Here is a 25,574-nt window from a genome sequence, read left to right as displayed (position 1 = left end):
TATATGATTCCGTAAAACATTACCATATTAGTCATTTTGTATAAGAAAACTTGAATAAAAAAACAAAAAATGAAAGAAAGTAAAAAATAACATGCTTCAGTCTGTTCCATAAATATGAGTTCTTTCTTTGGAGCTAGATAATATGTTTCATCAATAGTCCTTTGGGATTTTCTTGGATCATTGTATTGTTGAGAATAGTTAAGTCATTCACATTTCTTCATCAAACAATATTGCTGTCTCTGTGTACAATGTTCTCTTGCTTCTGCTCATTTCACTATATATCAGTTCATATAAGTCTTTTGAGGCCTTCCTGAAATCATCCTGCTTGTCATTAGCACAATAATATTCCATCACCATCATATACTACAGCTTGTTTAGCCATTCCCCAATTAATGGGTATTCCTTTGATTTCCAATTCTTAGCCATCACAAAAAGAGCTCCTATAAATATTTTTGTATAAATGGGCATTTTTTTTCTCTTTTTTGGGGTGTCTTTGGGATATAAACCTAGCAGTGGTATTGCTGGATCAAAGGATATGCATGGTTCTATAGCACTTTGGGCATAGTTCCAAATTGCTCTCCAGGATAACCGGGTCTTTTCACAACTCCACCAACAGTGGATTAGTGTCCCATCTTTCCCACATCCCCTCGAACATCCAATATTTTCCATTTTTCTTATTTTTGCCACTCTGATAGGTGTGAGGTGATACTTCAGAATTGTTTTAATTTGCATTTCTCTGATCAGCAGTGACCTAGAGCATTTTTTCATATGATTATATGATTTCTTTGTCTGAAAACTCCCTGTTCATATACTTTGACCATTTATCAATTATGGAATGGCTTGTATTTTTATAAATTTGACTCAGCCATGTTTGCATTTTAGAAAGATCAATTCGACAGCTAAACGGATGATGGATGGGAGTAGGGAGAGACTTGAGCCAGGGAGACCAAATTGTAGGTCATTGAAAGAGTCCAGGTTTGAAGTAATGAGTGCCTGCACAAGGGTGATGGCCATATCAAAAGAGAAAATGTAGCATATTTTTTATAAAATGTTATGAAAGTAGAAATGCCAAGACTTGGCAATTGATTAGATATAGGAGGTAAGAGAGGGTGAGGAGTGAGAGATGAGTCTTAGGTTATAATCATAGGTTTACTAATAGGATGCTTCAATAGTAATAGGGGAGTTAAGAAGAAGGGATCATTTGGGGGGTTATTGATAATTCTTGAGTGTCAGATACTGAGACAACTAGTTCAAGATATCTAAAAGGCAGTTGGAGATGCAAGACTAGGTCAGCAGAGAAATTAGGGCTGGAGAAGTATATTTGAAAATCATTAGCCCAGATATTAACAATCTACAGCAGCTGATGAGATCATGTAAGGTGCAAAAATTCTAGCTAGTCTGCTAAAATAGCTAATGAGTGGTCGCCAATAAATTATAAGCTTTAGCAAGAGTTTAGACTGTTAAGCATTTATTAAGGAGAATAAGAATTTGGTGAAGAGAGAGAAAAAAGAGGCCTAGATTTAGCTATCTGTCTTGGGGAGCTACAGTTTTCCTGCTCTACTCTCCTCAAGAGTCCTGGCGAAAAAGAGCATGAGAACCAGCCTCACCCCCTCTTCCTCCCACAAGCAAACGTTACTTCCTGACGCCAAAGAACCTTCTCCTCATGGCAGAGCTTTCCTACAATAAGTCTCCAGCAGGTGGTGTCATTCCAATCGTTACAGTCACCACTTGAAATAATTTAGAAGAAAAGAGGGCACAAGATAGAACCCTGTGGGACCCCCAGTGTTAGCAAGTGTGACCTGGATAAATAAACAACAAATGAGTCTGTAAAGGATCAGTAAGTTTAATAGGCAGGCAGACCAGAAGAGAATATTGTCATAAAAACATAGAGAAGGGACTATAAAGAAGAGGGTGATTGACAATGTCAAAGGATGCAGAATGGTCATGAAAGATGGGGATGTTTTTAGAAAAAAAGATTATTAGATATGACAATTTAGAGATCTTTGGAAACCTCAGAGAGGGTAATTTGATTTAAATAAATTCTGAAGCTTGACTAAAAGGTTTCAAAGCATGAGAAGAAAGTAGAGACTCTGATTATAGCTTGCTATCTCAAGGAGTTTAATGAAAAGTGAGAAATATGCAAGGTGATAGCTAGAGGGGATGGTAAGATCAAAAGAAGACTAGAGAATCTTTTGCTTTTTATTTTTGGTTTTGCTTTGTTTTTTTTTTTCTACTTTTGTTTCTTTTGCTTTTCTTTAAAAACCCGATTTTGTAAGTTATGCAGCATAGCACACATTTTTACCATCATACTGTCTTTGGTGAAATTAATGAGATTTCGGAAGTATGGAAACTTATCATTTCAGAGACTAACTTGCTGTGAACTCTGATGCAGGCCCTGGAGAGAATATATGTGCAACAAAAGGAGAGACAGGTATATGTAAGTCCAGAGTCCAGATTCCAGACCAGAATGATGTGGTCTACTTGCTAAAAGAAGATTATGTAATAATGTCTAAAAGAATGAACTGTTTTGCTTTATTAGCTTTTACTATCTCCTTTCTGTTATAATATATACTATCTGTAACATGTACTCTCTGCAGAGGCTCTCCCTTTGCAAGACTAATGTCAAAGCGTCGGTTCATGAGGAAAAAGTAATGGCCTGCTTTCCTGTAAATTGAAGAAGGCAGGAAAACATGCTCACAGTTGTGAAAACTTATTTTGAGAAAAATCTTTGCAGCTCATTTCTATCTGTTTGCTTTCATTCATTTTTTTTTTTTTGTTAATTTTCCCATTCAGTTCAACTTGGCTGTCTTTTTAAAGTGGCTTTATCCTATAGTGTATCACTGATGTATATGGCAAGACTGCTTATAATCTTTCACTGTACTTCTTTACAAAGTTTTTCTAACTTTGTAGGCTGCTTTGGTCTTCTTGCTATAACTATTCATTTAAAGTAATTTTTAAACTGGGACTTGAAATCATTATAATTAACGTTGATATTTTTTTGCTGCAAGTTCCCTCTTCACCCCTTTTGTTCATTTCACAATCCCTTAACATCATTCTCTATGTTCTCATATGTTACTGACTATTAACAATGTCAAGCTTCTCCCTGCTCAGGCCAAACCTCTACATGTATCTTTAACCCCTTCACCCCCATCTTTTTATTCAGATTATTAAAAAATCATTCCATTTCTCTTGATAATCTTCAGTATTTCACTTTCCCGTGGACAATTATATGCTGCCTACAAATACTTGCAAGGTTCCTTTATCTTAAAAACAAAAACAAAAATCTATCACTGAACCCCCTCAAACTATGCTCATATATTTCACTGATTTCCTTCCTTTTCTCATTCATCACTGCTTTGTAGTCTGGCTTTGGACATTATCATTCAGCTGTTGTCAGAAATATGCTCTTAATTGTCAAATCTAAGGGTGTTCTTTCAGTTCTCATATTTATTTTTCTACAGCATTTGACACTATTTACCAACTTCTCTTCTGGAGTACTTGTTCCTCTCTATGTTTTCAGGACATAATTCACTCATTCTCTTACTTATTTGACTGCTCTTTGATCTCCTTTAATGATTCAATCCCTATAAAATCCCTAATATAGATAGATATAGATATAGGTATAGGTGCAGGTATAGGTGTAGGTGTAGATGTATATCTTTATTTATTTACTTATTTATTCATCTATTTATTCATTCATTTATTTGCTTATTTTTATATATTTATATGGTGTGTATGTGTGATGTGTATATGTATATAAAGCTATACATATATGTGTGTATGCCTGTATATACATATATACATTTAGGTCTACATGCATGCATGCACACATCATACAAGCATACATACCTATCCTGGGCCTTTTTCTCTTTTTCTTCTCTACATTTTCTCTCTTGGTTAACTCAGAGGTCACAAGTGTTTAACTATTATATCTCTGAAGATAATCCTCACATTCTAAGATGTAAATTTGAGGAAGGAATATAGTCTAGGCAAGACGGACAGTCTATGTAAAGGCAGGGAGATGGAAGATGAAGTGTCATGTATCTATCTATTTTCATTTATTCCCAAAACTAATGGGGCTATTTTGCAACTCCACCAAAACCGTGTTAGTTTGCCTGCCTTTCTGCAGTCCCTAAAACATTGATTATTTCCAACATGTATCATATGCCAATTTGTTGAGTGTCAAATACCTCAAATTATTGTAATTTAATTTCTCTGTTTCCTTGGAAGCTTCTTGAACTCAGTGACTTTGAAATTATTTCTGTATCTGTAACACTTTGCCCAGTGTTTGGTATACAATAAGTACTAAATAAGTACTTACTGATTAGTTACTTAATTAACAATGAATGATTTTTGATTTTTATATATTTGTGACTGTTCTAAAAAAACTTTAGGCATATCATGTGATTACTTATCTTCTATAACACTTATACTTGGAACCAGAATTTCAGTTTGAGTTCTGGCCCTGCCCCTTACTAACTGTATCACTTCAAGCAAGGCACCTAAATGCTTTATACCTCAATTTTTTGATTTAGAAAATAGAGAAGATAATAAATTCCATGTCTACCATATAATATTTCTGGGATATGAAATGATATTAAATTTTGGAAAACACCTTGCAAATGGTCAAGCTGAAAAAATGCAAACTCTTTTATACATATATTTATTCAAATATAGTTTATCATTGGTATAGTGAATTCTTCATGAAGAGGTTCCTTCCATGCACATTTAATGAACATTTAATGATTTAGAAAATTATAACATCATAGAGTTTTTTGGAACCCTGAATAGTTAAATGACTTGTTTAAGGTCATATAGCCAGTCTGTGTTAAAGGCCTAATTTGAAGTCAGATCTTCTTGACCATGAGACTACCTATGAAGCATTTATATAATGCTGCCTCCTAAATGTAAGTTGTCATTAATAGGGCAGGTTCTTTCAATGGTTTGTACAACAATAAAAGTGAATTTGAATGATCTAAATCTTCTCTCATTCATATTATTTGGAAATAGAGACAAGCCCTCATAGGAATTGAACCTATTATTTTGGCATTATTAGCTCTGTATACTTATTAGAAGTATTATGCATAAGTCCACATGAACTAGAAAATAGAGGTTGTAGCCAGAAGAAATTTATTTTATCCTCTGCACCTAGGATGGTATGTAACCAATGTATTTTTATCACCCCTTCCTTCATGCTAAAGAGGAGGCCAAAGCTTTTTATTTAATTTATTGGTAAAGAATCCCTATGCAATAGTAAGGGTCAGACCTTATCTCTATTATATAGACAAGCAAATAAGCTAAAGTGACACAATCAATGGGGAAGTCAGAACTAAAATCAGATCTGCCAACTCCCAGACCAGAACTCTCTATGTTGCCTCAAGTAAATTGCTTTCCCCTGCTCTGCTTGAACATAGGAGCATTTTTGTACATGATTTAAATAGTCCTAACCTGGGCTAACATACATATAGGTTCATGCTAAGGCCTCTATTTCAGATTTAGTGATTTTTTTTGTTGTTATTTCTCATTCAAACTGATCGTTTAATTATTTAAAGAACTGGATATTCAAACTCCCTGTTTCTCCCTCCTTATGGATTATATTTGTTAAAAGCTGTAAAAGACAGATCCATGAATACTGAATTATTTTGGTAATCCCATCAACCTCCCCTCTTCCCCTACCAAAACTAAAAACAAAACAAAACAAAACAAAACAAAAACCCCTGTTTTTTGGGGGAAGGTTTTTGTTTGTTTTCCTGAAGAAATTTAACAAATGAATGTATTTGTTGTAGGCTTAATTTTTCCATATTTAACAGCAAAGTAGTCAAATTCAATGGAATTCTCCAGGGACTTGAAAATTATCTCAAATTCTAAAGGGCATATATTTTCATAAAAAGGCCAACATATTTAGAATTTAATATTTGAAAATATTTTATCTTCATAAACCAGACAAGCAAAATGTGTTTATCAGTTTTCTACTATGTGTTTTAGACTAAGCCAGGAGCATGTTGGAATACCAAAGAACTCTATGACTTGAAAATTTGTTGAAGATACTTTCAAGGGGATTCCAGCATGAGATCCTGCTAAGGTCCCCTTCAACTCTTAAACTTCTATGATCCTGTCATCATCTTAAAACTTGCTCTAGCAAGAAAAAGGCCTCAGACCAATGTACTTCTTATTTATACCAAGTATAATTCTTCACTGAGTATAGATAAGTGGGAAGTAGGATGAGTAATATGAAAGAATGTGAAATCAATTTTGATCAGCACAGGATGTAGAGGAAAGGAGGGGATTTTTTGGAGGACCAAGACAGTCTCTCTCAAAGGAGTCAGTTGAGCTGAGCTGAGTGAAGCAACAGGGAGCTTCTCTTTATATTAGGTTGGTGGGCTGGGTTTATGAATATAAATGAGGAATACTGACTTGAAAAAAGGAAAGCCTTTGAACTAAGGGAAACCCTCAAATTTGTTGATAGGAACCTTCTTATTTTCTTGTCCAGATTTATGCCTTGGTTAATCTTAGAGTAATGGTTTTGGTTTGGCCTATTAGAAGGAAGGGAGAGTATTCCAGGGACAAAGTAGACTCACAGCCATAGAGACCACTCTTCAATCTTTCGTTTATCTTCATCTTAAGGCAGATCCCATTTCAAGCACTAATTATTCTCCTTACCCTAGAATTCCTAGATTCCTTCTAACTACAGTCCAAACATCCCCATGAGATTCTTCTGTTCCACTAAGAATCGCATCAAACACTGTCTTTTTTACCAACCATCCAGAAGCTACAGGAGAAGCTATAGTTTACAAAACTTGTGTAATTTCATTTACAGTTTTTAGAAAAAAGCTACGCATGATCTTCTTTGATCTCACCAGCTGTTAGTACCTCATCCCTGAAATTAACATTTCTTTAAACCCACAATGATTAAAACAGTGCCTTGCCTATAGTAGATAATAAGTGCTTGATTAATTGGCTGAGCTCCTTCAATATGATAGCAGAATAGAGTAAGGGAAAAATAAAATATATTTCATAGGAATAATAAAACATGATTCAAAATGAGTGAATATAAGGATAAAATGCAAAAATCAAAGGCAATACTGAGATTTTGGGAAAGGATGATTGGAAATATAATGGTGATGCACTGATGTCAGGAAGTTGGGAAGGATTAGATATTTATGATGTTGACTGAAAATAATTCTTAATGTTGTTTTCTGTAGATACTAATGAGAAAATTAGGTAAATTCCTTTGATTTTATGAGATTCTGTGTGCCTTCCTTGAACTGACATGCTACTTCATGGTCAGGAAATTTTGACTCTATTGTGTGCCCTTAGGTAATTCATTTAACCCTCTGGGGACTACACTGGAGATGAGAGGCCTGAATTAAATAATCCATATGGTCTCTTGCAACTCCAGCATTCTATCATAATATAAGCTTACGAGGTAAAAAAAAAGAAAAGAAAAAATGTTTAAGGAATGGATAAAACTCATGCAGAATAAAGTAAACAGAAAGGGAAAATCAGTATATACAAAGATAATAATGTCATTGAAACACAAACACAGTTGAAAGTTGTATAATTCTAAAGACCATGGTGGGCAAGAGAGAAGGGTTGAGAAAAATGACCATCTTTCCTTTCATTGCATTGATATGAGACTGTGAGTTTGAAATATTGAATATACTGCCATACATGGTGGAAGTGCTCACTGGTTTCACTGAACTGTTCACTTTAATCTTTGATACAGAGAACATTAACATTAACTAATATTAACATCAATTAAAAATTTTTGCTCATCATCTGGAATGGAGCCCCACCCAAATGGTATCAACCTTTGGCCATGGACTTATCTTCCTACATCACCATGAAGGCATGGGTAAACCATTTTACAGAATTTAAGCAGAGATTGGGGTGGCCAGAGTATCTGCTCAAACACAGCAGTCCATACAAATGACAGGATGAGATGGACCTATCTGTGAAGTGAGCAGGACCAAGAGAACATTGTGCACAGAGACAGCAATATTATTTGATGAAGAACTATGAATGATATAAATGTTCTTAACAATACAATCATCCAAGACAATCCCAAAGGAATATTAATGAAACATACTATCCACCTCCAAAAAAAGAACTGATATTGATGGAACACAGACTGAAGCATGCTATTTTTCACTTTCTTTCATTTTTTTATCTTATCCAAGTTTTTGTCTACAAAATGACTAATATGGTTATGCTTTACATAACTGTATATATCCTTTATATGACCATCCCAAATCTATTTGGTACATATAACCTATAGAAATCCAGTTGGTACCTAAGTATTTGAAATTTTTATCATCTTGTAAGTGGTGGGTGAAAAATAAGTATAATTTTTTTAAAATTATGATAATTGTAATCAATTAAACATTTATCAAGCACATATTATGTGTCAGGCAATATGCTATCACTTGTGTTTTTTTGTGGTTGGTGAATTGTGTTTGCTAAATTATTGGGGGACTATACTGGGTTTTCTAAAATATTGCTACTTAGATATTAATTGCTATTTATATAATAATGGCCATTATACCAGTTTAAGCAGTATTTATTATTAAATTATAATAAATATCAGAAGAGTATCAACCACATGGCATTTAAGCCAAACAGGAGGAAAGCTGAAAAGCCCCAGCGCCATATTGTCTCTAAGAGCACATGAGGAACAGCTAGATGGCACAGTGGATAAAGCACCAGCCCTGAATTCAGGAGGACCTGAGTTCTAATCAAGCTTCAGGTATTGACACTTACTAGCTGTGTGATCCTGGACAAGTCACTTAACTCTCGTTGCCCTGAGGAAAAAAAATAAAGAGCCCATGGCCTCAAGCAGAATCCAGAATCCCTATATTACCTGGCCTAAGAGGAAAGTGAATACCAAGGGACAGCAGGTCTAGGTCAAGAGCACAAGCCTAAGATGGTGTAGGCCTCCAGGTGTTGGCTTTTATCCTCTTTTCATAGAGGCAGACCATCACATACTTATCAAAGCTAATTGGCTAACATCATTCAATTCCATTAGTTGACATGACTTAAGGGTAGTTCATATTAAAATGAGCTGTACCGTGATGATATCAGGGCCTAATGGAGGAGACCCCTTGAGGGGCATGGGCACATTCGGATAGGTGTAGTATAATCCCACCAGTTCACTGAGCTAGTCATAAGAGTCTTTGCTCCATTTCTATTGTATGCTCTGAACAGGATTAAAACTCCCTCTTAAAAATTGGCCCCTGAAGTGTGGGAGGGAGAAAAACCCAACTAATACCGAGTCCCTGGGTCCCCCCAAGAAATCCATTATTAATAATTATTTTCTCCCACTTGGTTAAAACTAAGGTTAAAAACAAAACAGTAAAATAGCTTTCAAGGAATTTGTGTCTTAATGGAGGAGACAGAAGGCAAATAACCAGGTACAAATATGATTCATAGAGAGTAGACGGAAAGTATCCTCATAAAGGAAGATTAAAATATCTGAGGGGATCAATAAGGCCTATGGAGATTGAGATGAGTTTTATAAGAAGCCAGGGTGGCAAGAGGCAAAGGTAAGGAGAGGTAGAAATCCTGGCATGGGAAATAGAAAATAAGCCAATGTTGATGGACTGGATAGTGAGTGAAACAGAGTAAAGTGTGTGAAGACTGGAAAAGTAGAAAGAGGTTGGCTTGTGAGGAGCCTTAAATATCACAGAGGCTTTCATTTCAACTTCATCTAGGGTTTGACAGGCATTTGGGGATGTCATAACTTTTGTTTTTTAATTTGTTTGATGGCTTTTTATTTATTTTATTTTAGCTACTAACAAATAATTTAATACACCAAAGGATTAACTTTGTGTTAATGCAAAGTATTTATGAAGTAATAACTTACTAAATGATACTCTTAAATACATAATGCCATTTCAAAAAGTGTTAGAAGTCACTTATCCATGGGGAAAATTATTTCATGAATGTGTAACCTATGTTTTGTCCTGAGTTCTATCCTCCTCCTTTCTCTCATATTCTCTCTCTCTCTCTCTTTCTCTCTGTCACTTGTTTTCTCTCACTCTCTCTCATTCTCTTTCTCCCTTTCTTTCTCTGTCTCTCTATCTCTCTCTTTCTCTCTCTCCCCCTCTCCCTTTCTTTCTTCTCTTAAACTCTCACGAATTCCATAATCATCTCTTTGCAAAACAGCTTAAATTGTTTTAAAATTAATATCTACCCCCCCACACTTTTTTTTTCCAGGGTTAAGGTACTTGACCAGGGTCACACAGCTAGTAAGTGTCAAATGTCTGATGCTTGATTTGAACTCAGGTCCTCCTGAATCCAGGGCCAGTGCTTGATCCACTGCCCCACCTAGGTACCCTGCCCATTTCTAACCTTCTAAGTAAAATGTTTTTAAAATTCTTTCAAACTTGTATTCTATTGTCTTGTTAATTGACAAAATGGCAGTCTTTTTTTTTTTTTTTGGTGGGGCAATGTGGGTCAAGTGACCTGCCCAGGGTCACACAGCCATTAAGTGTCAAGTGTCTGAGGCAGGATTTGAACTCAGATCCTTCTGAATCCAGGACTGGTTCTCTATCCACTATGCCACCTCACTACCCCCAAGACAATCTTTTTAAAACAGAAATGCTCTTTCATTTGCCCTTTATATAACTAAAGTGAAAGTTGTGGCTTTGGGGTTTTTATTCTTCTAGACTTTTTAGGAGACTCTTAAAGATATTTTTGGAAATTTCAAATTAGCAGAAATGCTATTCATGCCAAGTTGTATTTGTCTTTTTTTTTTGGGGGGGGAGCAGGGCAATGAGGGTTAAGTGACTTGCCTGGGGTCACACAGCTAGTAAATGTCAAGTATCTGAAATCAGATTTGAAGTCAGGTTCTCCTGAGACCAGGGCTGGTGCTTTATCCACTGTACCACCTAGGTGCCCCCTATATTTGTCAATCAAATATATCTATTTATACATCATTGTTTATAATGAAAAAAAGCATCATTTTTGTTAAAACTATAGTTTGCCCCCCAAATACTTGTTTTTTTGAATCTAGGATGGCTTTATGAAGCCTTTCATAATTAATGCCCACCATAGATTTTCAACTCATTAACACTACCTATGATGAAGAGAACTAATGTGAATAAGTATTTCTATAAATATTCTTTTACCTTCTATATTAATTGTATTCCTATCTACATAAGCACTTATAAGCCAGAAATATTGTTTTTCTTACATGTTTCTAGTGTTCGAACTTAAAACTACTGAGGGAATTCAAGCTTGTGGAAATCAAATCCATAAGAAATATTTGCATAAAGATATTTTTTCATCTTTCCATTTTCCAATATCTCATGAGGTAAGAATTTCAAAAATATTATATTCAAAGAAGCTTAAGGTAAAAATGAACTTGAATCTCTTGTCTATGCAAGCTATTATAAAGTCATGGATCAGCTCTGTGTAAGGTCTTGGAAATAGTAAAACAAGGTATTTTTTTTTGCGTTGGCTGTTGGTAGTTAAAGGGGGAAAAAACCCATGAAGGAAGACAGAGCGAGGGAGACTTTCATATCAGTGATCTACAAGAAGGCAGATGTGGCTATCAGTCTTTCAAATTCATATAAAAGTCATATGCTCAAAATTTATATTATTAATAAATTATTCACTACTGTTATCAACATGATTCATTATTATAAATATCACAATTGTTTGATAGTTTGAAAAATAAATGACATTCCATTCACTGAAAATATAATGTATTATTCACTTGTACAATATAGTTTATACTATGTTCTCTAGCATATGGCAATAAGGGAATGACAGTGACATAGGTATAATGTTTTTTACATGATTTCATCATTCATTTGATGTAATAAAATGGGATACATGGCCCTGGTCCCTGGTCTCTGGTTTTTGGTTATGTGAGATTTAAAATTGGATACTAGAGCATTAACCTCCCCTTTTTAACCTTTCCCTTATTTATGTCCCAGACTAGTAAATGGAAGAAGCTTCTGATCTCTAATTAGAGCTTTTATTGTTTGGAAATTACAAGGTGATGTTGATTAGAGGGATAGGAAAGTAGAATACAAAACAAGTAGTCTTAAATCTAAGCTTAGTCTATATTCCCTATAAAACTCACCAAAAACCCAAGGCCACCTTTGAGGGGGAGAGCCACGTCAAGCAAGTGCTCTTACGGGGAGCCGGGCGAGTCCAACCTCCGTCAGCGTCTCTATGTGCAGTGCAGCCAGCGAACAAGGAGAGCTGAAAAAAGACCTCACTTCCATTCTCTCCTTGCCTTTTAAGCTCACACCCCGGAAGTGGAGTGCCTAACAGGCAGAGGTGGAGTACACGGCATGGTTTCCTCCCCGAAAGGGTGGTCCTTTAAAAATTGGCATCTTTTCGTATTCACTAACCGACACTTAAAAACTTTTTTACCACAGTTATCACTTTGTCTCCTATGTATGTTGCAATTAGTTCTCACAAGCTACAAAGGTACAAGTTTGACAGTTCTGAGGAGGATAATAAGAAAAAAAAGGAAGAAGAAAAAAAGAAATAAAAGAACAATAGAAACCATGTGGTGTTCCCCAAGGCTTGATTAGTTAGCTTTACAGTAGCTTATGGTCAGAAGTTTAGGAGCTAGTTTTTAATACAACTATTGCCTTATGATACTTTCAAATTAAATGATTTTGTAACAATTTGTAACTTTGGTATAGTCACCCTTACCTGGTGCAAAAGCTATATTAAATGAATAGTTCAAAATCCTTCCAATCATTTCAATTCTTTTCCTAACATATATATTTAGCAACAGGGATAACAATAAAAATTATTTTTTAAAATGACCATATTGTAAACATAAGCCCATAGTGCTTAGAAATCAAAAAGACACTTAGAAACAAAACCCTTAGATAGTTAAAGAATAACTTCTAATTGGGCCAAGCAGATTCCAGGGAAGGTTGGTTGTTTGTTTTTAGTAATTATAAGTCTGTAGGTTCCTCAGATCTGGGTGGCAAAATTCATTTAAATAGATATTACAATTATTTAATAGATATTAATTAAGAATTTTTGAGTTGTAAAACATAGATTAGTTTTAAAAAATGAATGATTGGACAGGTGGCCTTAGATTGAGGAAGATCTGAATTTAGGTTTCTTCTGCCTTTGACCCAACCTGGTTATACAACCTTGAACAATTCACTTTACCTTTCAATAATCCAGGTATCTCTTCTAAGGGTATAAATGATGGAAGGGTGATAGATCTACACCTTCAGATGTTCTGAAGCTTCCTAGGATAGTAATTTCTCAGCTCCATACCAAAAAGTGCAAGGTATTGTGAGGCATGGAGAAATCTACAAAGACAATAATGGCATAGTTTCAGACTTCTTGGAAAACTACCAGATGGCAGTATGGATAGAAAACTGGACTTCAAGTCAAAAAGACCTTAGACAAGTGAACTAACCTATATTCTGATCTATAAAATGGGGATAAAAATAGCACCTAACTTACAGGGTGATTTTTTTTTTCTTTTGTGAGGCAATTGGGGTTAAGTGACTTGCCCAGGGTCACAGCTAGTAAGTGTCTGAGGCCGGGTTTGAACTCAGGTACTCCTGAATCCAGGGCAGGTGTTCATCCACTGAGCCATCTAGCTGCCCCTACAGGGTGATTTTTAAGATTAAATGAGATAACATTTGTAAAACATTTTTTAACCCTTGAATAGAGAGAAAGAGGAGAGGATATCTAATGATTGTGCATATCTCTTTAGATAGGCATATTTGGATGCATAGCTGTGTTTAATGGACTTTCTCTAAATAGATATGTGCTTAAAAAAAGTTAATTCTATTTCTCTCACTCCTTATATAATTAACGTAAAAGTTGTGGCATTGATTGGGGATTTTATTCTTTAAAAAATTTTAGGAAAGCCTTAAAGATATTTTTGGAAATTTCTAATTAGCAAAAATGCTATTCTTGCCAAGATGTTGTTGTTTGTCCTGAAGAGGACCATGACATCAGGGTGATGTCATGACTTGCATTAAATTGGATTTAAGTATAGAAGGACTGTGCAAGGTCACCAACCTCACTCTCTCCTCCAGAGCCATCCAAGTCCAATGACAAGATCTATCTATCTATCTATCTATCTATCTATCTATCTATCTATCTATCTATCTGTCTGTCTGTCTGTCTGTCTGTCTGTCTGTCTGTCTGTCTGTCTATCTATCTATCTATCTATCATCTGTCTATCTATCTACATTTATTTATCTATGTCTGTCTCTATTTCTATCTCTGTCTCTATATGGAGGACTAGAAATGATCAAGGATGTTTTAAGGCAATTGGAGTTAAATGACTTGCCCTGAGTCACACAGCTCATAAGTATCTGAGGTAAGATTTGAACTCAGGTCCTCCCAATTTCAGGGTCAGTGCTCTATTTACTGTGCCACCTAGCTGCTCCTTGACAAGCTGTATTTGTCACTAGGATATATCAATTTCTACATCAATATTTATAATGATAAAAACATAATTATTGTTGGCACTATAGTTTGCTTTATACTTTATATCAGGATCACTTCATCACATCCCATGGGTTTATTTGTCATCTCTGTTATCTCTATGCAGATAACTCTCTGTATTTATCCTGAGTCACATGAAATCCACTCCTGCATCAAGAACTATTTATGGGATATTTCAAACTGGATGCTTCAGAAATATTACAAATTTAACATGTTCAAAACAAAACTCTATATTTCCACAACAAACTTCCCTTTACCAAACTCCCCTATTTGCATTGAGTGAACCACATTTTTCTAGTGTTCCAGATAGCATTATGTCCAGTGCTTCCCTCTTCCTTACCCCACATATCCAACCAGTTATCAGATCTTGAGATTTTTACAATTCAAAGCCTTTTCTACTTATGATGTCTTCTCTCCATTCAGACAAGGCACCATCTTGAAGTTCATGAAGTGAGAGCAAGGGGTAATTGATGCAGTAGGATCTATAAAATACTGAAAGACTTACAGGAAGCTCTTCTGTGTGTATATATTCCCTAAGGTAGTATATAAATGCTAGGTATCACTATTGGTTTTTACTGTTACTATTACTATTATCGATGGAGTTTATAGAGCAGCATAATAGCATGTGAAGACATTTTAACACAGATTCCAGAGTCCTGAATTCAAATTCCAGCTCTCAATACCAATTGTGTGATGGTTGCTTCGGACAAGTTTTTTAATTTCTTTGAGCTTCAGTTTCCTCATCATGAAAATGAAGAAAACAACACTTTTATTCTCTACCTGCTGTCTTTGTAATGAGGAAAAGATTTATAAACTTTGAAGCTCCAAATAGATGTGAGCAATTATAATTTACCAAGGTAAACATTTAACATTGTATTGATACTTCAGTGAATCTATGAGTCTATTGATGTAAGTAGAGTAGTTCTTCAACTTAAGTTCCATTTAGCTATGTATTCCTATAAATTGAACCTGGAGGGAGTATAACTCCCTGTGCTGTGTTGAATACTTATGGTTTGGATTAATGATGAAAGTCATTGTGGAGGGAGTCAGTTTTAAGATAAGCCTTTCCAGGGGAATTCCCTTTTATGTGTGAGTCATTTCTAAATGACCTATCTTTATAGTCAGAGCCAGACATAAGGAAAATAGTATTGAATATTTACTATGTGCAGGATACTATGTTAAACCATAGGAATACAATGAAAAGAGCAAAACAATCATTGATTAATTGGTTGATAAAAGATAAATGCAAAGAAGGTGAAAGGTAACCTTAGCAGGGAATGTACTCGCAACTGGAAGGGACAAGGAACAACCTCCCACAGAAAGAAAGTGGTACTGTAGCTGAGGCGTGAAGTAAATAAGGGATTCCAAGAGGCTAAAAAAGGGGAGAAAAACAAAAATGAAAAAGAAAAACATGGTATGCAACTTGACTTATTTAATGAAGTTGTTGATGCTGAAAAATGGGAGGCACAAAAAGAAATGGACACAAAAACTAATTACAACCAATTTAAAAAATGTATCAATTACATATTATTATAAAGGGGAGAAGAAAAGAGCAGAGGAATTATATCAGATAGCAAATGTGTGAGCTTTTTAACAAGAAGAGAGAGAGGGCAGCAAAAGGCACCATCAATTTAAAAAAGCAATTTGTTCATAAGAACTTATGTCAAAGAGTGGTGGGGCATTGTTAGTATTATTATCTCATAAAACAAATGACTTTAAGGAAAGTTTGGCAAAACTTAAAATTGAGCAAAATCAAGGTTTTTCTGCCTGTAGGCCCAGAGCTTAATCTATTGCAACACTTCATTGCTTCTTACAGGAGAAGACCTGTACCATAGGTAAGAGAGCTTTGGGTGTACTAAGTGATCAATTCTTAGGATATCTGAAAGAAGGGAAGATATCCAAGGCAAAAGAGAAAAATTCAGATCTTCATTATTGTTGTTGTTATTTTTTATTAGCAAGAAAATATCAATCAGTATCTTCCCATATGCTTCCTTTCCCATCTGCATGAAGTTTGTATAAGAATAATCTATTCATCCATCAAAAGCACCTTTTATCAAGGCATAAGATGAGAAAAGGAAACCTTTTGAAAAGAATATGCTAGAAGAGAATACGTTTCTTTTATTTTCTTTTCTTTTTTGGTGAGGCAATCAACGTTAAGGGACTTGCCTAAGCTAGTGTCAATTGTCTGAGGCTGAATTTGAACTCAGGTCCTCCTGAATCCAGGGCCAGTGCTTTATCTACTGCACCACCTAGCTTCCCCCAAACACTACTATTCTTTCAGAGTCATTCTATGGATGCATATTATGTCATATTACAGTCTGAAGAACTGAAAATGAGAAAGATCTAAAGATAGAAAGAGAGGCATATGACAGTGGTAAACAAGTTACAATAGCATTACAAATGAAGAATTTCCTAGTAGAAACTGTATAAAGTATGGCATACAGAATAATGCATAAATAGGAAAAGAAATCAGATTATCACAGAAAAACTAAGAGATAACCGATGGACAGCCTTTGCACTCCCTTGGTGTCCATACAATATGAAGATAAATCATGAAAGGTTATCTAGTGCATTAACTATCTCTGTAATAGATTTATAAGAAGATAGAGCCATGAATAGCATTGGATAGACAGGCAGGAAATGATTTACAGTCTACATTGTTGGAGGTACTACTAACAACAATGAAATCATTGGTCAGTGACAATATGAGAATATATCCAAGAGGAAAAAAATAGAGCCATAGATCTAATAAAATGATACCTTTGTTATGATAAATATGAATTCACAAATTGAAATATTTAATTTATTTAATTATACCATGATAAAAATGTCATTTCTGCCAATTAGATTTCTCAAAATATCTTTAAGAATCTAGAGATCCTTTAAGCTAATCCATCAGTATGAAATATGTCAACCACAAAATACTATAAAATTACTATAGTAGCAAACCAATATGTAAGAAAGGAGCAAAGAATTATGTGTTATGTGAGATGCAAGAAAGAAAACATAACTTCAGATTTATAGGAAAAGAGAAGGAGTTCACATTTAGTGAGAGCCTTAAGAGGAAGGTAGGATTTTCATAGACAAAAATTAGAGTGAGGGCATTCCCAGCTTAGTGTATAGGATCGGGATTTCTTAACTTCTAGATTTCTTGTTTTTGTTTTTGTTTTTTGCAGGGCAATGGGGGTTAAGTGAATTGCCCAGGGTCACACAGCTAGTAAGTGTCAAGTGTCTGAGGCCAGATTTGAACTCAGGTACTCCTGAATCCTGGGCCGGTGCTTTATCCACTGCGCCACCTAGCCACCCCCAACTTCTAGATTTCTTAACTTCTTCTTTAGGTAATTCTTAACTTTCAGATTTCTGAAGAAAAAAAAAGTGTGTTAAACATATTTTTAAATTTAATCTGAATTATTAACATTTTCATAATCACTTTCTTAAGTTGACAATTAAAAAAAAACACCTAAATAAAGTAAAGCCTTATTTGTAACATTTGCAAATTACTAATGTATACTTTTGTGAGCATTATTTGGTTCTAGAACATGCCTGGGCATAAGCAAATACACAGAATCAGGAAAGATAATAGATTTATATATTGGGGATGAGTAGTCTTGTTTTGTGGGAGCATATTGCACAGAAAAGCTAGTAATCTAGCCATATAAATCAGCTATTCTTTATTGATAGCATCACAGTATTGCTAGAGTTGAAAGGAAATTCAGTCTTGTCTTGGAAAGATGAGGAACTTCAAATCAAGTAAAATTAAGTGACTTGCCCAAGGACTGACAGAATTAGCATGAGATTTGAGCTCAGGTCATCTTTTTCCTGAGATTTGATGCCTCCCAATGGTATTATTGACCATATATGGAAAGGTAAAGAAGTGGAGGAAGGATAGTCAGGTAAGGGATTATGCCAGTAATCTTGCTGAGTGATAATAAAAGCCCATACTGATGGGGTGGCCATGGAGATTAAAAAGGAAAAGTTGAAATTTTAGGTTGATTGCAAAAGTAGAATTAATCATATTTGTTCACAAGTGAACGAAGTGAGGGAAAATATAGGGACAACATTAAGTTTACTAACATGAGTCAATGGAGGTCTCATTGACAGATAAATGGAGGTCATGGGTGGGAAATTATAAATTCTGTTTTGTACATGTTGGAGTGTGAGATGCCACTAAGACATCTAGATAGAGATTTCCAAGTAAGCAGTCTGAAATTCAGATTTGGCACTCTAGACAGAGGCTGATGATAGAGAGATATGTTTTGGCAGGCATATGCATAGAGATATGGGGATAAATGATACTTTCACTAGACAGAATGTTCAGTATGGGTAGTACACAAAATATGTTACCTTCTCTCTGTGTGACTTTTAAGCTGATGAATCTATGACCTTGTTGCTGTGGATTTTGCCTAAACAATGACAGTTGTCAACTCATCCAGACATGTGTTCTGTCTATTTTCTGATCCATAGCTACTAGTAAATGTGCCATAAAGTATCTTTACACACTGGAGAGCTTTCTGTAAGCCCTCTCATATTTTATGTGCCCCTAGTGCAGCTCTAGGTTTGTCCATCAATTACTCCTTGCTCTCATTTCACAAACTTCAAGATGGTGACTTGTCTGAATGGAAAGAAGAGATTATAAGTGAAAAATTCTGTGAATTGTGAAAATCTCAGGATTTGACAACTGATTGGATATGTGAGGTAAGGAAGAGTGAAACACTGGAGAAAATGCTATAGTAATAACACCTTAGATAAAACTGGAACACTAGAAGAATGTGATTCACTCAATGCAAATAGGAGAGTTTGGTAAAGGGAAGTTTTGTTGATGAAATACACAGTTCTATTTTGAACAAGTTTGAGATGTCTCTGAAGCATTCAGTTTGAAATGTACAATAGATAGTTCTTGGTAAAGGAGTGGACTTTATGTGATTTAGGATAAAAATAAAGTGTTATCTTCATAGAGATGACAAATCCATGGAATCTGATGAGGTGATCATGAGACAAAGTATAGAAAGAGGAGGGCCAAGAACAAATCCTTGGGGCATAACCAGAGTTATGAGGACGTTAGATGAGTGTGCCTGGCTCTTTAGATATGCATACTTATATACATAGCTGTGTTTAAAGGACTTTCTCTGAATAGATAATATGTGCTTTAAAAAAAAAAAGCGATGTCATCCAAGGTGTTGGGTTTTCAAACTTAGGAACAGAGGGGAAGGAATTATATTCCCTCATCTTTCCCTTATTCTACTAGATAGCCTGGACAATAATCCAATTATCACTAGCAGCCCCATTCCAGATGTGTAGTATCTGGAAAAAGAGAGATAATTTATATATATATATATATATATATATATATATATATATATATATATATATATATATATATATGTATATATATGTGTATGTATGTATATATATGTATATATATGTATATATGTATATATATGTGTGTGTGTGTGTGTATATATATATATATATATATATATATATATATATATATATACAATCAGATCCTCATTTCTCAAATCTGCTTCATTTCTCCTATTACAAACCTAAAGGTATACCTTCTTTTGACACTTTGTAAGAAATGGACATACATGAACATTGCTTTATCAGAGAGGGGAAAAGTGCAAGTGTTCCCTTCCACTTTTTCTCCTCTCCTACTACCTTTTGAACAATGAATACCCTTCTGTAGTGAACATTTTGGTAAACGAGTTCACCTGCATGAAAAAAGTGCTGAAAATTGGATACTCAGCCCACAAGTGGGCTAAAGGAAAAATAACCAACATTCAAACACATAGTCCATGACTGGAATGTTTCAGCCTAAAGCAGATTAAAATATAATTGGGAAATGTTTAACAAATTTTTTAAAAATACAATAGAATGTAGATCATATTAAGATGTAATTTTCTAAGTAAATATGCTGCTGGCAGGGATCTTTATATACAGTTTAGTGTCCCTCTATATCTTTTATATCTTTTTCTTCCCTGCCATCATAGTAGATTTTTATGGTCAAGTTCTTTTTAGCTATTTGCTCAATTTTCCAGCCTATTCCTTGACTTTGAACTTTATGTTAAAATTTACCTCTGCTCACGTGGGCTGGGAAGGGGGCCATTGTCTCATGCTTCAGACTTTTCCATGCTTCTGTTCTCAGAGTTAGTTTGGGGTCTATAAGTTTTCAGTGCTTCCTAGGTGGAGAGGTATGGTCATCACTGCTCTCCTGCTCTGAACTCTGGTCTTTAGTGAGGAAAAAGGCCTTTTTTCCCAGTAGCCACCAAGTGCCAGCTCTCCTCTTGGCCCTAGAACTATGACAATATCCCCAGATCTCAAGCAGTCACAAGTGCCATCACTCCTCTATGTCTTGGAAATGTAATCTGGACACTTTCTCCCTTGTGACCAACCACAATGGCTATTTTCTACTCTGCAACTGTGATACAGAACTGGTCATGAGCAATAGTGTTGCCAGTCATTGCCAGCTGCATCCAGTGCCTGCAGAAGGGTCCCCTGAGCAGTTGTCAGACTCCCTTACAATCTCTGGGTTAAGAGCTCCTAAAGCTGCTGCTGCTACTTCCACTGTCACAATTATCTCTAAGGTCCACAGCTATTGTTCCCACAATCTAGGCTAGTTCCCACTGTGGTTTCACAGACCTTTCCTACCAATCACTTTAGTTGTCTTTGGCTGGAATAATGTCTCACTTTGACCTTTGGTTGGCTCTGCTGCTAAAAAAAAAAAAAAAAAAGATTCAGTAAATTATATTAAAGATATCTAGAGGGGAATGTTGGGAGAGTTCAGCTGGGTTGCTTCTTTTACTCTGTCATCTTGGCCATCATTATTAAATTATTGTTCCTCAGTTCCTGTTCCATGCCATATTTGGGGGTCTTCTTTTCCTGGTACACAGCTTTTCGCTGCATTGAAATGCTCTGCAGGGCCATTCATGTCTAAACCTTTTCCTGAGGATCTTCAGACCTCCATGTCTATATCCATATTCCAAACTGGGCTGAAAAAATAACTTGGAATTTTCTGAGGCTCAGTCTGGTATGTTGTCTAAATCTATTTGTAGGAGTTAGGGTTTGGGAGAGGGGAGCTCAACTATTTTTTCCTGTTATGCTTTGTCCTTATAATCTGATTTCAAAGACACTCATTATTATGTCACCATTTTTATTAATTATCATTAGACTAAGTTCACATTATTTAACTTGCCTTTTTTCCCTCAGAAAAGCACAATAGCTTTTTTCTATATTTTCCCCTGATTTTTGTGTGCTACTTTTCCCTATCAAAATCCTTTCTATCCTTCAAAGCCAAGTTAAACACTTCTTCTACTAGGAGGTCTTCCTTGATCATCCCTGATGAAAAGGATATCATCCTCCTTTGAACTTTTGTAGAATTTATTATGAATATATGTGCCTCATGGTCCACATATTATTTACTATCTTACCTCATATTTATTTTTGTACGTGCTTCCCACTTAAATAGATTGCAATTCTAGTGTAGAGGGAGGAAAAAGGGAGTTGAAATAACTTGTTACTCCTATATTATATGTCATTGTGCCTTGAATATATGTGATCAATAATATTTGATAAGTGAATCCTTCATTTTTAAGCAACTAAAATATTTTAAATATAAATACAGATATCAAGGCACTTTATAATAGAATGAGATGAACTTGTCACATGATGAGAAAGGGATATGACAGTTAGACAGCCTGAGTGATACATTAGTAAAGTCATAATGTCAGGAAAGAGTGAGGAAACCTCCATAAATTTCGATGAACCTCCAGGGAGAAATTAGAAAAGGATATGGAAAAGAAGGATAAGCAGGCACAGATAGGGTTGGATATGTATCTTTGGAGGGAATGGTCAAATCTGAGAGTAACTTGACTCAAATTCTGTTTCTCTGGATGTTTGAAATTATTTCATGCATAAATTTTAACAAATATTTCTTTCCCCCATTTGAACCTCTTATAATAAATGTTTACATTTTGAAAGAAATAAAAGGTACAGATTAACCAAACTGATGCTATGAATATTGTGGTACTCATTTTGGTCTTTATTTGTATTTTATTTTGGTTTTATTCTGTCCTTGAATTATTTGGTGTATATGCTCACTGATGGAAGCTCTGAGTGAAAAGGGATGAACATTTATAGTGACTTCACCTGTATATCCAAATTGTTGTTGCAAACAATGTATTAGCATGGCAAATGAAGTGTTTGCTGGCTAAGGTGGTTTCTGGACTTTTTTTGTAGCAACTGTTTTAACTTAGTAAATGTTTGCAGGGAACATGGACAGTCAAGATGAAAGCAAATGTTATTTGTGTATGAACTGATCCAATTATTTTTAAATTACTACTTAGTAATCAGTTGTAGAATCTACTTTCTTTTTAGGAATCTAGGTGGTATAGTGAATAGAGTGACAGATTTGGAGTCGGGGAAATATGAATTCATATCCTACCTTAGACACTAGCTGTGTGACTCTTGGAAAGTCACGTCAACACTCACCACCTCAGGTTCCTTATCTGCAAAATTGTGTTAATAATCAAACTTATTTCACAAGGTAATTGTGAGGCTCAAATGAAATGAGGTATTTAAAATACTATATAAATATTAACTATTATTATTTTATTTAAGCATTTTTAACTTAAGTAAAATGGCTTCTACAAAACAGGATTCACTCATGTATAGAAAACAAAAATTTTTTCCCCTATTCATTCCAAGTTCAATTTTCCAACTAGCTCAATTTAATATGGCAGATATATATATATAATGAAATAAAAATTATCTGTGTCAATTTTTAATTCAGATATTAATGACATGTTTCAGAACTAAAATGTTCTCCTTGGTATATTAAATATTTTATCACTTAATTATCTTTTACATAAAATTCATACTGTTAAATATTTCTATTGTATAAAAGAGAAGAAATTTGATGTTTGGTTTTCAGAATTGAGTGGAGAGCATATATTTAGTCTTCTAAAAATGGATTCTCAGAAGTTTATTGTAAAATATTTTATTTTGTTTAGATAAAGAAGAGCTCTTTTCCATACTGGAGCTAATAGATATTCTTTTAATTCTAGTCTTGTTAGTTTTGTAGTAGTAGTAGTAGTAGTAGTAGTAGTAGTAGTAGTAGTAGTAGTAGTAGTAGTAGTAGTAGTAGTAGTAGTATTGTTGTTGTTTTTGTTGTTATTTATTAACCCAGTGTTTAAACTTTTTAGATTTTTTGGTTTGTAATTAGTTTTGCATAGATAATTGATTTTAATAACTCAACAGTTCAAAATAGTCTTAAAATTATTTCCTTATTTTTAATTGTACATATGTGTATACATAGTAAAATATTTTCCAATTACACACAAAAAATTACAATCATTTTGAAAATTTTTGATTTCCAAATTTTTTCTCTCCTCTAGCCCTTCCACCTTTCTTGAGAAGGAAGGAAATTTGAGATTAATTATGCATGTGAAGTCATGAAAAAAAATTCCTCATTAACCATTCAGCAAAAGAACACACAAACAAAATAAAACAATAGAAAATAAGAAAGTTAAACAAATGCTTTACTCTGCATTCAACGTTCATCAGTTCTCTTTCTAAAAATGAATAGCATTTTTCTTCATGGGTCATTTGAAATTATCTTTCATCATTGTCTTTGATATGTGTAGCCAAGTCTTTCATAGTTCATCCTTCTTTGCAATATTGCTGTTACTATTCACAGTGTACTCTTGGTTCTTTTCACTTAGCTTTGCATGAATTCATATAAATCTTCATATAAGTTCATATAAATTCATATAAGTCTTCTCTTCTTCTGAAATGTCTAACTAATCTTTTCAAATAGCACTATAGTATTCCATCACAATTTTATACTACAGCTTGGCCATTCATTTCCCCAATTGATAAGCATCCCTTCCATTTCCATTTCTTTGCCACAACAACAAAAAAAAAACTGCTGTAAATATTTTTAACCAATATGTAAATTTCCCTTTTCTTTGATCTCTTTAGAATACAAATATAGTAGTGGTATTTCCAAGACAAAATACATACACAGTTTTGTAGTTCTTTGGACATAGTCCCAAAGTGTTCTTCAGAATGGCCAGACCATATTACAACTCCAGTGAATTTAGTTTACCTATTTTTCTACATGTTCTACAGTATTTGTATTCTTTAATGTTAGACAATCTGTTAAGTGTGAGGTGGTACCTCAAGAGATTACTTAGAGATATTATAAGACCTGCTCTAACCATGTGGTTAGTGAGGGCCATTCAGATGATTATGTTCAATATGCCATTTTGTTGAAGAAAAATTCCATCATCACTGACCAAGGGAGGCATCAAAGATTTCTATGTGTTGCTGAACCTTGGTTTCAATGACTCAGCCCATGTCTGGCATCTTGGAGTTTAGTCCACTGTTGTTGTGATCTACTTCTTTTTCTGGGTCAGAAAAGAGCTTGAAATCACTAGTACTTGACTAGGCTATCTACTCAGGGATTGGGGCCTTTTTTTAGATGAGACAGATTTATCCAGCTGTCAGCTCTTTTTAGATTTGTGTGAGGGATTTTTCAGGAGGTCTTGATAGAGTCCTTTCCACCTGGGCTGCAGGGCATGTTTCCACAGGTATCTTTTCTTTCTTTTTTTTTTTTTTTAGTGAGGCAGTTGGGGTTAAGTGACTTGCCCAGGGTCACATAGCTAGTAAGGTTTAAGTGTCTGAGGCCGGATTCAAACTCAAGTACTTCTGACTTCAGGTCCAGTGCTCTATCCACTGCGCCACCTACCTGCCCCTCAGGTATCTTTTCTTATAGACCCAGTCCCTGAGTTTCAGCTGTAAGGTAAACTGGTTTGGAGCTGAGTCCCTAGAAAATGACTGAGAAAAACAATATTTAAGGTCTTGAAGGTTGAGTGAGTCCCTTGCAGTAATGAGAGAATGGAAACATTGGTGATAAAGGAGTTGCCATGGAGTAAAAGGAGGGAGCATTGTGTTCATATTAACAATTTCAAAGGGGTAAAGGGATAGTTTTCCAGAAGGGTTCACTCTAAATTCAGAAGGATAAAGGGAAGGGCTCAGAGAAAAAGGTAGACTCAAATCATCCATAAATTTGGCAAGCTGAACTTTAAAAATTCCATTGATATGCACTTTTAGGCTCAAGG

General features: G+C 34.8%; 1 protein-coding gene across 3 annotated transcripts in view; it reads left to right on the top strand.

Moving 5' to 3' along the window:
- CDH18 (cadherin 18) overlaps positions 1 to 25,574 on the top strand; it is a 1,453,365-nt gene that overhangs the window by 991,705 nt on the left and 436,086 nt on the right. The gene's annotated exons all lie outside the window — the stretch shown is intronic.

This window comes from Dromiciops gliroides, chromosome 1, assembly GCF_019393635.1.
Source record: "Dromiciops gliroides isolate mDroGli1 chromosome 1, mDroGli1.pri, whole genome shotgun sequence".
NCBI lineage: Eukaryota > Metazoa > Chordata > Mammalia > Microbiotheria > Microbiotheriidae > Dromiciops > Dromiciops gliroides.
The sequence above is the reverse complement of the archived record's forward strand: the minus strand, read 5'-3'. Positions and strand labels throughout refer to the sequence as shown.